At 43.2% G+C, this 15470-nt stretch overlaps 1 protein-coding gene across 2 annotated transcripts in view; it reads left to right on the top strand.

The window, feature by feature from the left end:
* The first annotated feature begins 521 nt into the window (after positions 1-521).
* nlgn3a (neuroligin 3a) overlaps positions 522-15470 on the top strand; it is a 121313-nt gene continuing 106364 nt past the window's right edge. For both annotated transcript variants that reach the window (XM_035161933.2, XM_047340655.1), the window contains exon 1: positions 522-609. The gene's annotated coding sequence lies outside the window, so the exon portion shown is untranslated. The remainder of the gene's footprint in view (positions 610-15470) is intronic.

A 15470-nucleotide genomic window follows, 5' to 3' on the forward strand; every position in this document is an offset into this window, starting at 1 on the left:
GGTCACCCTCACCCAGAGAAGAGTGATGGCTCTGAGAGGATGATGCAGGGTTTTTTATTTTTTGATATACACACTGGAGTGTGGTCCATCATTGAAATATTGAAACATTTCTGATGATCTGCCAGAGGAGATGGGGCAGCGCGTGGAGCCATCAATCCTGCGCTCGCCTCTCATGTGTGATGCGTGTGCCCTTGGTTACCTAGTAACTCTCCTCTCCGGCTCCAATCGGCGCTCCCGAAACATCCAGCCGGGGTCGCGCCGCGCGCTCCCGCCGAAGCTCGCGTTGAGCCCAAGGAGTGAAGGCGAAGAGCAGCGGAGCGCGCGGGACCAGAGGAGGAGAGAGGGAGAAAAGACAGGAATAAAGACGAGACGGAGAAATGTGTTGAGATGACAGCGGGGCGAGGATAGAGCACCTTCCCAGGAAGGTCCCCCCACACAGGACACACAAGCAGTGCGCGCACTATACACGGATATTTGGAGCAGGATTTATACTCGGGCTGCAAGTGGAAGAGCCCCCCCCCCCTCCCCCGAATACTGAAACATTGGCCCGGCTTTTTTTTTTATTTCTGGAAACAACGGCATGGAGGGAATTACAACTCAGCAAGGCAGGTGAGTCATGTCCTGATAGTTGGTGAGGAGCAGGGAGCAGGGGGAGACAGGCGGAGGCTGTGTGCGCAGAGAGGGACTTCCAGGAGGCTGCAGGAGGAACCACAAGCAGCGCTCCGCTACAATGTCTCTACAAACCAAGGACTTACTTGTACAGGTTGGCAGGGACATGTTGTCTTGTGTGTGTGTGTGTGTGTGGCGCTGCATGGACGCAGAGCTGTTCACGAATCACGCATGTGTATAGATGTACACTTCCAGATAAACGCATTTGGATCTAGTGACTTGAACGGAGTGAGATTGTAGAGACAGGGGTTTGTGTGTGTGTGTGTGTGTGTGTGTGTGTTTGGTCACACGGGCGCATGAGATCCATCGATGCGTTGGAAATAATAAAAGCTCGTGATAATTGTTCAGGGGTTCACTTGTTACTTCGGCCAAAACGACATCATGTGTGTGCGTGATGGAGCGGTGACGCGCAAGCTCTCTCTCTCTCTCTCTCTCTCTCTCTCTCTCTCTCTCTCTCTCTCTCTCTCTCTCTCTCTCTCTCTCTCTCTCTCTCTCTCTCCCTCTCTCCAGAACACATGAATTAGCCCGATGACTTTCTTTTCTTTCGTATTTTTGTCTCTTTTTTTTGGCACAAATGAAATTGCAAGCTCTAAACCTGATTGGATCAAATCGTCCAGGATGCCAACGTGATTTTATCTTCAATGCGAGTGGTATCTGCCACCAGTTTGTAGCAGTACCTCCATCTGTTGTTCCAGAGGAGCAGGATAATCTGCCACAGGCATACGTGGGGATTCCCATTGATCAATCTTTCTATTTTTATTTTTATTTCTTTGAAAAGCCCCGCGGGTGAACAAATGCATGCTCAATGTAAATGCATCTGGAACATTTTGAGGGACAAGTAATACGAATATTTATTTGTAATATGTTTCACTACAATTCTTTCTGACGTTATAGCCTGTAAATCTCTTCTCAAACCCCAAATGGCAGTGGTCTTTCACATTCATTCCATGACTGTGCTTAAAAATGTGGGTTTTTTTGTAGTAAACAGCCTCTTTCCCATCTTCTTAATCCCCCATGAAAGCTGTGGAAACAATATCGTGCGGAAGCCGAGAGTTCAGTGCTAAATTTAAAGCAGTGTAATCATCCTGCAGGCCACTCGTGTCTACTTTCTCACATTGTCAAACTCCTGGACACATGGCGCAGGCCCACAGATAAATAGGCTCATTGTAGTCCGTGGTAGAAAGCATAATTAACGATGAGGGTTAAATTCAAACAGGAAAGAAGGAGGGGAAATGTAGTTGTCATGGTGATTGGATGAATAAGCAATGTGTCGCTGATACCGAAGCATTTAGGAAATGATCCAGCGTTTTATTTGGCTTGTGTTTGTTGAAATCGAATGGGTTATAATAACACACACACACACACACACACACACACACACACGCACACACATTGAATTTATAGTTTTTGTTGCGCACATTTAAAACCCTATGAAATTTGATTAGGACCCTTTGGATTTTGATTTGATTTGCAGGCAAATTGTGCTCATTTATATTGTATGTGCGTCTTCAATATCATGTGAAGGATTATGCATGCTGCTGCTGCTGCTGCTGCTTGTGAATTCTCTCTAAGGCCCTTCAGTGTTTGTATTCCAGTCCAGCAAAGTACTATTTTTCAAGTTCCCCTGCTGTTTTTAAAATCCATTCTTCTCCCCTCTTTTCTTCTGCATTTTTTCTGGGCCTGTGTTTGAGCCGTGTAACAATCATGGCAGCTTAAGTCCAGACGGGTGACAAATTAAAGGACAATTTTGAAAAATAAGGAGAGAAACAGGGCGACAGGGCCCCCCCGGTGCGAGTATGAAAATGACGTGAATCCACCTTCACAGTCACCAGATCTCAACCCAGTTTAACACCACTGGGAGATTTTGGACGGCCATGTTTGACAGGCCTCTGCACCACCATCCACAAATGAGGGAACGTCTTTCAGAAGAGCGGTGGTTCATGCCTCCAGTCGAGTCCACAGATTTGCAGAACCAATGCCAAGACGCCCTGAGGCTGCTCTGTTAGCACGTGGCGGCCCAACACTGTCCCAGGACCCTTTATGTTGTTTTCCTCTGTAATTTGTCACCCGTCCGTTTGATGAAAACACTGCTGGAGAATAATTACGGAGAACGCTGCCCTCTGACACTTTACATTTTCAAGGCAGAGTAGAATGCAAGGGCTGGTTCAACACGTGATCATTGACAGGCACTGAACACACACCCAATTACACACATTTCAAAGTGCAGCACTGAGTCGATTGTTTACTCGGTGAGTCTCTGGACCACTCAAGAAAAGCTCCATGAGACTCCCTGTCTGCTGCAAAGGTCAGCGAGGCTCCGTCCTGACCTAACGTGAATACACCTGAGTATGCCCTGGCCTGACTTAACTTGGCTGAGCCACTCATTGGTCTCTGGCCCAGGAGGCCTCTTGTTCTTTAGCCTCCGGTTTCCCTCTCAGCTGCGCGCTCATTATTGCTCCCGTAACCAGACGCATGGACCAAGGTGTGTCAGAGAGTGTGCCCCTCTGTGTAAAGGCAGAGGTGTGCTGCTACACATTCGAAAGGAGGCTGCGGAAGGTTGTTTGTGTTTTCTAATATTCTTCATTGTGTTTGACGTGTTGTCTTGAAGCAGCAGGAGTAGTAACCGAATAATTTCCCAAATGGATTCCTCTGACCTTCTGAAAATATGTCCCATCACCGCCAATCCTACAGCTGAGGAAAAGACTGTCGTTGCTCCAGCGCTGTTTTCACAAATTTGCAATGTCACACACATAAAAGGGGGAAAAAAGGGATTTGGGATTTAATGCAGGTTTGTTTTCACCACATTAGCAAGTAAACAAGATGACTGCAGAGACCTTGTTGGCTAAAAAACAAAACAGTTCAGAAACTAGAAAGAAACAGTTTTCTCAGGCTTAATGTTAATACCACTTACAATGTCAATGAGTCAGTGCACCACAGGATTTTAATTGCCCTTGACAACTGATGAGGCAACAAACCAAGCCAAGTCAAAGTGCGTCTCATGATGTGTCGACCGGGCTCTTTCATAATCCTGTCATCCACAGACACGGATGTACAGTGACTAATGACGGAGGATAAACTTGCCTCTTGATGTTTGCTCAGGAGGATGCGCTTTCATCATCATTAAATCGCACCTTTTTTTGTGATGGAATTGCAGAAAAAAATACTCCGGCTGTTTTTAAAATTTTTTTTTTTTTAGTATTACTCGAGCCGAGCGACAATTCACCAGATACACTTGTGTCATACTCGTTTTAATAATGAATAAGACATATTTGTTGAATCTGTGAAAAGATGAAAGTGTCTTTGTTTGACTAACAAAATGGTTTTGGCCTGAGGCACAAAGATACGCCTCAAGTCTACTGCACATAGCATATTTAACAGAGATTTTACATTGTTCATGGCCCAAAAACATCTCCCCTGACTAACAGGTTTCCCTGCCAAAGACCAATGTCTGCTTAGTAAACAAGATTCTTTTGGACATCGCCACCCTAACTACAAAGCAGATGTCACACAGTATGCCTCCACTCACTGTCTGCCAGAAGTTGTCAATTTATTATTTATTTATTAATTGGACAATTTACACTCAAAAGCACACAGGCCGGGGACGAGGCCGGCTGAGTTGAAATCGTGGACGTAACTGAATGTGCGGCGGAAGCGAGGAGCTATTTTTTGATTGTTTGCTTTGTTTTAAAAATACATCACATGGGGAGAAACAGCGAGTGATGGTGGGATAATGTCTCGAATCGGGAGAGAGTGTCTCTGAGCTGCGAAGTTGCACTTTAGACTTATATAAGCTCAGAGTCCACAGTCATGTGAAACATGCAAAATGAATGAGCTTTTTAAACTGTGGCATAAAGAAAAACGATCGACTCAAGCAGCAAGTGCATGTTTGTTTACGTCTGATTGATTTTTATCTTGTGCAACTGTTGCAGACAGTTGCAGACCATGGCTGCGATTTGCATACTGTGGTGTTACTTGCTTTCCACTTGCTCATGCATTATGATAAGCCATTTCTGTGGATCTGACCAGCTCCTGTACTTTCTGTCCCAGCTTGCCAGCTCATTTAAATTTAAAAAATGTCTGTCAGAAAATAAGGAGAGTCTGAAAAGAACAAAGGAAAACTCCTGCTCTCCTGACTTCTGTGGCTGACAGGGGTGAAGCCCTGCCTGTTTGTTTTTTGAAAAGTTCACCTTAATCCGCATGATTCAAATTGCATTTTATTCTGCTTAATCCACCCGGGAAATATACAGACAAGTGACAGGGAGTCAACACTCTTTAAATCCTGGGGATGAACGTTACTGTCCAGGTAAAAGTTGATGTGGCAGTTTGAGCCTTTACGCCCATCAATTCTCCAGCTTCTTATCCAACCAAGCAATCGCAAAGCCCTTTCTTCGACACATTTCCTTAACACGGAGCGACTATTGTGTAGGTCTGGCAGGACACAGAAGCGAGCTCCCATCTAATTCATGGGGTAAATTAGTGGAGATAAGGCCTGAGTCAGTACCTCCAGCCTACCATAGATCCCCTGGGGCAGGCTCTTAAGGAGCTTAGTAAAAGCCTGTCGTATGAAGACATGACATGGAGCTGACTAAATGGGCTACGTTGGAGTGTCTTCCATCAATCTAATAGTCATATATGGGTCACTGTCGTTCAGGCTTTAATCCCATTCAATTTATTCATTCCGGGTTATTAATTCAGACTTTCAGGAAAATATGCCTCCATGTGCAAGAAAGGTGAAAGAGGGCGTGTTAATGCAGCTGTGCACTAAACTGACAGAGAACTTAGGCCCACTCGTGAGACACTCATGTTGTGTAAGACCATGAGTGCACGCCACCAAATCAATAATGAATGCTGTTTTACCCGTAGTAAAAGAACAAGGAAGAGTCACTGGGTCACGTACACTGGGGAAACAATTAGACGCTTCCTTGTGCTTCGTAGTGCCACAGCTTTTATTTTTTTTCAGCTGCGTGATCTTCCCGTAATTTTTCTCCAGGGTCCAGCAGCATGTCTCTGCCTACGTTTGAGAAATTACAGACACCGGCCGCAAAGTCTTTTCCAGCCAGGACGACAATAGACCACATCAGGTCCTCGTGATGTATGTCGGGGGGGGGCGCGTGAAGCAGAGAGCACGCTGACGGATAGGACACCGGTCTTTGCGGGTGTGTGTTAACCTCATAATGCTGACAGATTACAGATTTAAATATTTTAAATCTCACGGAGCACATGCTAGTGGTGATGAAGAGAGTGGAAATGACTGCAGTAATGCAAGAGATTAGTAGAGATCCTTCCTCTCTCTTTCCCACACGCACACACACAAACTCGCCATATTCACCATTTGGCCGTCGTGCACTCAGACACCTGCGCCACCAGCCGACCGATGCCGTTAAATACACTTGCTCGGCCCTTTTTGTCTTTCTCTTTTTTTTCTCCTTGTCTGCGTGTGTTTGTGTTTGCATGCAAACACAAATCCAATACTCGGGTAAACAAATAGTTAGGATTTTTTTGTATTTTAGGTTTAGCCAAATCAGAGCTGACACACATCCAGCATCCTGGCCATGCAGCTTAATCTCTATTTTGAGGCGAGCTGTAAATAATATAGATACATTTATTTATGACCTTTTTTATAATCGTTTTTTTTAAGGTAGCTGTAGTATCTGTGAGAATGTGTTCACAGATAAGGTATTATAGGCAAAGTTGTACCTAGCTCTGGCTCACTGAGATATTGCCCATTAAGCACCTCTTTTTTATTTTACTATTTTGTCCACTGAGAATCCTGGAGATCAAATAAAAAATATTCTGTGTTTCATAAATGTAAACCACACAGATTGTGATGGCTCAGACATTTTTTTTTCCATCACATATTTTGCCCAGCACCCTTATCCTCAATGCCAGACATATTAAACATTTTGATAGCAAATATTAAATCCCTTCATTTAAGCTTTAACATTCAGCCTTAACAAACTCACGTGTGAAATTTATGTGAAATGTGTTGAATGAAAACTCCTCCTCTGAACAATAAAAAAAACCCAAATTCCAAATAAACAACAGTGCATGCATGAGAGTCCTTGGTGTAGTAAAAATAGAGCTGCAGCTCACATTTCCTCCTGTATTCCACATACATGCAAATCAGGTTGACTGGAGACTTGCCTGTAGGTTTAAATGTGAGTGGAGTCTGTATGTTGGCCCTTTGAAGTGTCTCCACTTTTATAGTTTGTTATCTGAACTAACCTCAATAGGAATGCATGCACGCACATCTAAAACAATATACGGATGGGTAAACACTAAGCGTACAGTTTCTTTGAGTAGCGTTACTGTGCTGTGCAGTGTGGTTCCTTTTTAACTGTACTTTAATGACATTGAACAGCCTCTAACTTAATAGGATAGCACCTGCCTTTGGATTGGTTTATTTTTGTGCTTACAGGTACTTGTTCCTGCCCACCGTCTATTTATATCTGTTGCCAGTTTGCCAAAGTTTCCTGATGGCCTTCGGGGACAGAGAAATTCCTCCATCTAGCTCAGGACCCATCTGTGCCCATATTCTCCCCAAAAGGAGCTGTCCTCCACAATTACAGCTTTATTCCAATGATACTATTATCGTGCCATCACTCCGTGTTGGAACAGGCTCCAGGAAATTGACTTGATATTAATCTGACAAAATTACCAAGAAAAGGAAATTAGACTGGGGAATTTTCCCTGGCATTGACTGTGTTTTAAAGACAGGATGCACACGCTGCACGGCTGTTGGAGCTTAAATAATAGAACATTTCGCTCATTGATTATTTGAAATGTTCTGTCACAGTAGTATTCGACCCGTTATTCTCTCTTTGACTTGCTGCGGCTTATTACATTGATAGGGATCCAGATTCACCTGGAAATCTGGGTTATTACAGAAATAGCCTTGTGGCTCACTCTCCTAAGATGGAAGCTATGATGAATTGTGCAGCTGTGGGTCACTATGACAATGGATTGAGTGATGGGAAAAAAAGGGAGCATAAAGGGAGAAGCTCAAGGTTTTTAATCTGGAAAGAAGTTATTTTATCTGTGGAGTTTGGTGATGTGGGCGAACACATAAGACTACAGACATTCTTCAGGCGTTTTTCTGATCTCTTAAGAAGCACAGATTTGAGGGTTTTGCTAATGCTGCCCAAAAATGTGCCCAAAATCCATAATCGCATATTATTTGTGGAAGTCAGTAACTATGTGGGAAGCTATTTGATCTGTGGTTATTAGCATGCTGTATTTCCATTGGCTAAAAGGGACACTTCTTTCCCGGCTGAAGCCGCGAATGTGACACGTTTCCTCTCTCGAGTCTCAACAACAGGAAGGTAGATTTGAGACGAGAGACTCCCGAGTCATAGTCTCTCTCTTAGGTCCTCTTGGCTCGCGCCCACTCTGAATTTTAACCGGGTTTAGGAGCAAGCGTTGAGTGACATAATAATGGTGGGCAGTTCAGTCCTGAAGCTGAAGAGTGAAATGATACTGTTAGATAGAAATGGTTCTCGGAGAGTAGAAGGAATTGAGGAGGGATCAGAGAGGATAAGAGCAAGGACAGAGGGAAGAAGTGAGATTGAAAAGAAACAAGAGGAAAATGGTTAGGTTGGAGAAAGGTAAGCTTGGATAAGTCTTCTGACAAGTGAGCTCTGGGCTGGAGAAAGCCAGTCAAACAAAAATCTGCCAAGTTTGTTTTATTCATGCTGCGGACAACTACAACTTTACCATCCAGCGATACAAAAACAACAAGCGGCATACGAATGCCATTGAAACATTTCCCGGAGTTTTCTGCACTCCCTCTTTTCATGTATGTGAAGACTTTTTTTGATGGAGGCAGATCCTCCTGCAATGTCGAAATTTACTAAATGATTCAATGTTTTCTGACACCCCAGAACTTACTGCTATTCTCATCTCTCATTCTCTTTAATCACATCCTGCTTCACACACATTTCGTGCGTTTCGAATTCTACAGGCGCCCCAACTCCAAAGCAAACTGTGACAATAAGCATTTATTGTTGATGCTTTTTTCGGTGGCCTGGCACCTAGTAATATGCTAACTAATGGGATGTCAAATGCAGTTATTTGCTATTGCTGCTGAAGAATATAAATTCATCGTATAACAGTATACTGAATATACATTCTGCGACTTGTCTTGTATGACCAAGCTATCTCCAAAGTCTACATCTAAAATTAATTATTGAAAGAAAGGCAGTGTTGTATATTTTTGTGGTTGAAAAAGGCATCGGAACTGTACAATGTATTTCAGTAGGGCTGCCAAGCTGCTACACTACACATTATTTGATTGGCTGTTGAATAAGTACCTAAAGGAAAGTCATTATCCAGCATACACACACACACTTAAGCCCAGCACCCAGAGACTCCTCGGGGTTGATTCTAATGATACCCATGTGATTTATCCGGCAGATCCTTGATCAGTGTGTAAAGAAGGAGCTCAGGACTGACCTAATAAGCCATATCTTTGCCTTTGTTTCCCACTCGGGTTTCTGAATGAGGACGCTAGTAACTACAAATGAGGAAACCTTATCACAAAAGATGTCGAGAACGTGACATATGTCCTCCAGGATAATGGTGCTTTGAGTCTCAGTGGCCCACTTTCCCCTCGTATTGGTGCTTTGCTGCACAAGAGTGACAAGCAGCCGCATCGTATGTAAAGGTCCTTTAAGTCAAATCCATTAGCAAAAGTCCAGAGCAGAGCAAATGTTTACTCTTTTTTGTCGAATTGGGTTGAACGAGGATCCTCAGTTTCCCTTTTAATCAGCGACTTGCACTCCGCCCTCGCACAAACAAAAAACGCTGCCACAGATAAAAAAAGGGGACCAGAACAGTAGCGCTTGGATTTGGGGTGAAAGGCTCATAGAGGATATTTATGTAATCTTAGGGCACCAGGGCTGAGTCAAACCCGACTCAGAGCCGCTGTTGCAGAGAGAGGCCCAAGGACAGTAGCAAATTTTCTAAATCCCTGGTAGACACCGAAAGTTAAGACAAGCAGTGTTGCAATAAAACAAAGCCCTACCCATTTATCTGAGCATCCCACACAACCCTTGGCCCAGATTTACAGCCCTGGGCATCCAGAGCTCTCAAATCTTCTGGCAGCCACTGCCGCAGATATTGATAGGAAGAGGAAGAATCCCACCAAGGAATTCTGAGCTGGAGGGGCTGACCTCCCAAACCACGCACTGCCCCTTAATGATTCAGGATCGCACACCGAACGAGCATGATATAAAACATTACACACAATAATCACATTGTAAATTGGAATAAATTGTCTCCCATTGATTTTTACTCTTTCTCTGAACTTGTCCAGCAAGTATCTCATGCTATGTGGCATTAAGAGTTTATGGATTGTTTGACAAAGCCAGGTCTTTGATGAGCATTTGTACCCTCCGGAGACAGAACATAGCTGGTATTCCATCAAGAGCAAACTGGCTGTTTGAAAACAAATAAAAACGCGCTCTCTCTCATCATTAGATCTAAAGCACTTAATCCTGCACAGAGGCTCTCCTCTCCCACTGAAAACCTTTGTTTCCATCACATATGGATTTCCTTGATGGAGTTTGTCTGCATACCAAGTTGCTGATGCCTAACCCTCTGGAGCTTGAGGGCAATCCTTGCCACCACGTCCATCTGTATGTTGTCCCCAGGGTGCAGCTACAGATACTTTTTAAATTATTCACAAGGTAAAAAAAAGTCACTCATGTATGGCAGTGGTGCAAAGGAGTCGAGCACTGAGATGGAGAAAAGATTTGGTAATGTCATATGTACAAACGTTTAATAAAAACCAAGTTCCAGTAGTGCCAAACAACTTATTTAACGTATCAACAGCTGTATGCTCGTAACCCTGTATGGAAGACCTATTGCTATTGTTGTAATTGGCAACACTAGTCCCACCCCTTGAAAATAAAGTCTTGCATATGATAAACGTCTCCGTTTACTTGTGGGACTTTACAGCGTCAAATATCGCCAAATCGCTAACATCTTAGCTAGCTCTGGCTAACGCTATACTACCGGAATTAACTTTCCCGTGGTTCACCCCACCCTTTCACTTCCAACTCATAAAACTCAAATAGAAAAATAAACATCACCTACATGCATAACCTCATACCGAGACACCTTCCCAGGCCAGTATTTATGCGTAACAGTCTTTCTGTTTACCATGGGGTAAATGTTTGTAATAGGCGATGTTAAAAATATGCTCCAGATATTTCCAGTTAAAGAATTCTATTTGCTGTTTTGACATTTCCAGCACACGGCTGTCCTCATACTTGATAAATACAGGGTCGTCGTAAGGTCAGGCCACAGCATACACAGGAACTGTGTTACTGTTAGAGAAATGATGCAGGGTTTTCAATCAAAGACAAGGCCCTAAAAATCCCACTTTTAATGTCTAAGTGTTTTAGGGGCATTACGTTTATGCCTCAGCTCTCTGTGTGGATGCTTTATTATGTCAGTTCCTTCACATCTAAGAGTCGGAAAGTGTTTCTTCCATGTGGAGGTGGTGGAATGAGTCAGTTCTGTGTGTGAAATGACATTACTGGCAATTACTATATGTGTAATTTCTATAGGGAACATGTGAGGGTGATGGAGGGAGAAGATCTGCTCTCACCAGCATGTTACATAGATTAGGGGCTCTCCACTGCAGGAGGGGGCGTTCTTAAGCTCTGGAACTGGTCTGTGATTACACTCTCTATGGCCTTGGATGCTGGTAATTACTCTATGGCACAAAAAATTCTGCAGTTCTATGTTCGGTTCATAGTAGTAGGAAAACACTTAGTTTGTGATAGTTAAGAAAATCGTGTTGAGGCACTTTTAATCCAAGTCTCTTCATATCCACTTTGTCTGAAGCATTATTCAAGATCTTACATTTAGGAATGGGTGACAGGAAGATTTTTCTAGATTCTATCAGATTTTAGGCCATTGATGTATTTTAATACTTTCTGTCCATTTAAAGAAATCATCATCGAGATGCCTCTTCCTGTTTTCAGATGTGCTGAATAAATTGACTTGCCATGGTGATTGAAGGTCCCTTCTTGTTCTGCACCCATCCTATTGGATACTGGGATGTTTTGGCCTTGTTGTTGTTTTTTTAATGAAGTTCTGCTTGGTAAAAGCTGATGTGCCATAATGGCTCCGAAGGCTTTTGCTTTTTAGTGTCTATGAAAATTGTGGGAAGTCCTCGTAGTCACATGAAATTTTACAGTAGGCATTAAGGCACCTCCATTGTTATGTTTGCTGCTCACAGAGGCTCCAAGGCACTCTGGCTAGAAAACAATGTCCTCGTTGTTTCCGTCTCCTCTACATTCCTTCCCTGTAAAAGGAACATAAAACTCTCTTCCCTCTGCAAGCCCTTGCTAGTTGCACTCGTATCGGCACAGTTCAGACACAGAGGAATAGTTTTCAAAGTGTCACCGTTTAGGGCATGGTTTGGATGTCAGCAGTTAAATGAATAAATAATGTGCCCTCAAGTTGCATTTGATGTAGCGGGATCTGATCTGATATGACTATTCACTCGAGCTAGCTAACATCCAGATGTTAGAGGAAAACCCTTTTTTTCCCCCCCTCAGGTTGCTAATGAAACATGGATCAGGGAAGATGCTTGTTGTTCCACCGACAAAAACATTAAAGTGAGGGTTGGAAAAGAAAACGAGAGTGAAATAATTTGGTAGTGATGCAGATGCGTGCCTCTGTACATACATGATCACATAATATGGAGTATGAGTGGATCTACAGTATCTACAGTATGTGTTGTCACTGCTCTGGGCTTTTTTATGGTGCAAAGAAGGCACAGAATAGGAGGAGAGATACAGTAGTAGCTCACAGTGTGCGTTGTGTGCAGTCTTTGAGGAAGTGCAGACAACCCCAGGCCAAATTCGCCTGCATTGGTTGGACATGGCCTACTTCTAAGCGTGCAGTCATTAAAGTGGTCTTCTTCTCTGTTTAAAGTACACAAATGGGATTTTAATTCATACCCACAGTTCCATATGCAGAGTGTCTGGGATGTGCTGTGTCTTTTCATCCCATTAAACCCGGCGCTGGAGTTTAAGACAGCGCATGCACATATGATCCTGATGAAATGTATTTGGTCTTCGGTGGTGACACCCTGTATTTGTGGCGCCTGGCTTTGTGACCTTGACTGCTCGCAGTAAGCCGCAGTGTCTGAGGATGTGTGTGTTTGGTACCACAGTGGCCCACTCTCGTCTCGTGGACTTTGTAGTGCCTGTGTGTGTTTGAATAATGTCCTGCAGGAGACACTCTAAGTGCAATGTCTAGGACTCAGGCGTCAGCAGTAATATCAGGGCAACCTCTCCTCTCCTCTCCTCTGTGTGCAATGGCACGGGGGATATTACAGCATTAGAACGCATGAATTATAGCCATATTGTTATAGCTCAATGTCAGGGGACATAGACGTGTTTCTGGTACCACCATGGCATCAGTCAAAAGCTAGGAGAGGAGGAATGAAGATTATGAAAGCATTTAAGTATATCCCCGCGCACACTGTTTTGGGCTGTGTTGATAAATTTAAGCTAATTTAACTGTATAATGCGATATTGAATTAGGATGCCACATTTGTCTCAAACTGTTGTAAGCTTAAGACAGCTCCCCTGTTTGATGTGAAGGATGCTGCGCTATCGCGGCACCAGGTGCGACTGAGCATTCTGTATCGTAGTAAATGGATCGGTGCATTTCCCAAAGACAGGGGGGTGGGGAACCAACCCGTGCAATAACAAAGGATGCATTACCTAATAGATTTGGCAGAAATTCAGGCCCGGTCTGATAAAGCTGGGTTACAGTACTTTAATCAATCACTAAGAACACGAGCCAATTTAGGAAGAAGCCTGACATTCAAGATAGGCTTTCAGACAGGATTAGAAATAGTGAATGGAGAGTGGACATATCTGCCAGGGTGAACAGAAAGGACTGATGTCAGGGGACAGTGTCCCCCCCCCCCTCCATTTTTGATATTGAGGCATGTCTCCACTTCACCAATAAGCCCCTCCCTTGTGTTTGAAAAGTCACGTCCTGTCTTCTCAGTCTTGCCCCTCAGTCACACTTGTTCTTTTTTTCTTTTCCACAAATGCAGATGAGTATTAGTAAGAAGACAGTGTTGGTAGCCTCTGTTGTTTACTCTCTCCCTTCAACAAAGGGCACTGTCATTTAAGATGTCCCTCGGAGCTCATCAGCTGGATTCTCTGGCCTGACTAATGATATCCAGAATATCAATGTGAACATGCAATGAGCGGAGTAAGATGGCTGCTTTTCTAAACAGACAACTGGGAGATGCACTGGAGGAAAAGCCGCTTCTTTTTTCTCTCTCCACGACATCTTTCTGGTGTCTTTTTCACTCAGTCATACACAATCCTGCCGTTTATCTAGTCTCTGGTAGAGATGTTCCGATACTGATACCAGCATCGGAAATGGCTCTGATACTGACGAATAGGCAGCATCAGCGAGTACGCAAATCTACTGAACCGATACCACATCTTGAAAGTAATATTTCTTTCACCCAGATAAAACTGCAATTTTCTGTTCCTGGAAATCACTTCTTCTTCGCCACTCCAAAACAAGAGGAAGTGATTTTCCAGTAGTGTAGCGTTGGCCAGAGTGAGCTAAAATGTCCATATTTGTTTCGCATAAGTAAAACAGGGAAGTGTACTCTAAGGAAGACTACAGTTTTGAGGGTTGTTGTGTATTCCTAGATTTATTTATTTGCTTTCTTTTTCAGTTAGGAATGTTAACCTTGATAATAAAAGAGGTACGATGGCATTCATTCTCTGTATGCATTTGTTCTTCAAAGAGTTTAACCTGGCAGGCTATACAACAATGATAGTGATCACTTCTGCACAGGATAGCTGTTAAAATATGTTATATATGTTTTTTAAATTTTTTTAAAATGTATCGGTTCAGTAAACGGTATTGGCGAATACGCAGAGTCCAGGTATCTGAATTGGGATGAGGGAAAAAGGGTGTAGGCACATAGTCTGTATCACTTTCAAATAACTGGACACCAGGATCACGGTGGAAATTTAGTTGCTTTCAAAATTTAAGGCTAAAACTGACTATACTGAAATTTGATATGAAATTAGCTGTTTCCAAAATCTTAAGGACCCCTCGAAGGGAAATCCTTGCCTTTAGCTACAACTCCAGGCCTATAGGCTGCACTGGATCAATGGGGAAAGCAGCCAGAGACTGTGACGGTGCTGGATAAGGGGATAGTTCAGCTGTTGTGATTGATATCACTTCACTAATCCCCCTACATCTCTTCTAAATCCACCTGGCTGTAGCAGTGAATGAGCCGGTAATGTGATAAATTAAGATTTAAATCCTCAAAAGCACATTTACATTTCCGATTGTCATATTTTTCAAATTGTAGCCTCTTTATTACTGAAATGAAATGAAGGAAGCCATGATTCTTTTCTAATACATATAAATATATATATTTTTTAATATCACACATCCATAATATGCATCTTCTCTCAAAGATCTGAATGCATTCTCCCCAGAAAACCTGGCTTTTACTAAAATGCGAGTGTATGTGATGTCTTCCTCCTGAATATTACAGCACTATTAATTTCACACCCCTTATTAATGGCTGATAGAGGCCATGTGGTGCGGCGTGTGTTTGCTTGGTCTTTGTTTACGGTGAAGTTGAAGGTCACCCCCTCATTACTGCAGCAGCATCTTTTTTGATGTTGTGATATACATAGTAATCAAGTGGGGCTCACTTCGCTGTTCACTGTTGACCTTTAGCTAAAAGCACATCACTGCCGGGTCAGTTGGAAACTTAATTATTCTCC

This window comes from Hippoglossus stenolepis, chromosome 7, assembly GCF_022539355.2.
Source record: "Hippoglossus stenolepis isolate QCI-W04-F060 chromosome 7, HSTE1.2, whole genome shotgun sequence".
Classification (NCBI taxonomy): Eukaryota; Metazoa; Chordata; class Actinopteri; order Pleuronectiformes; family Pleuronectidae; genus Hippoglossus; species Hippoglossus stenolepis.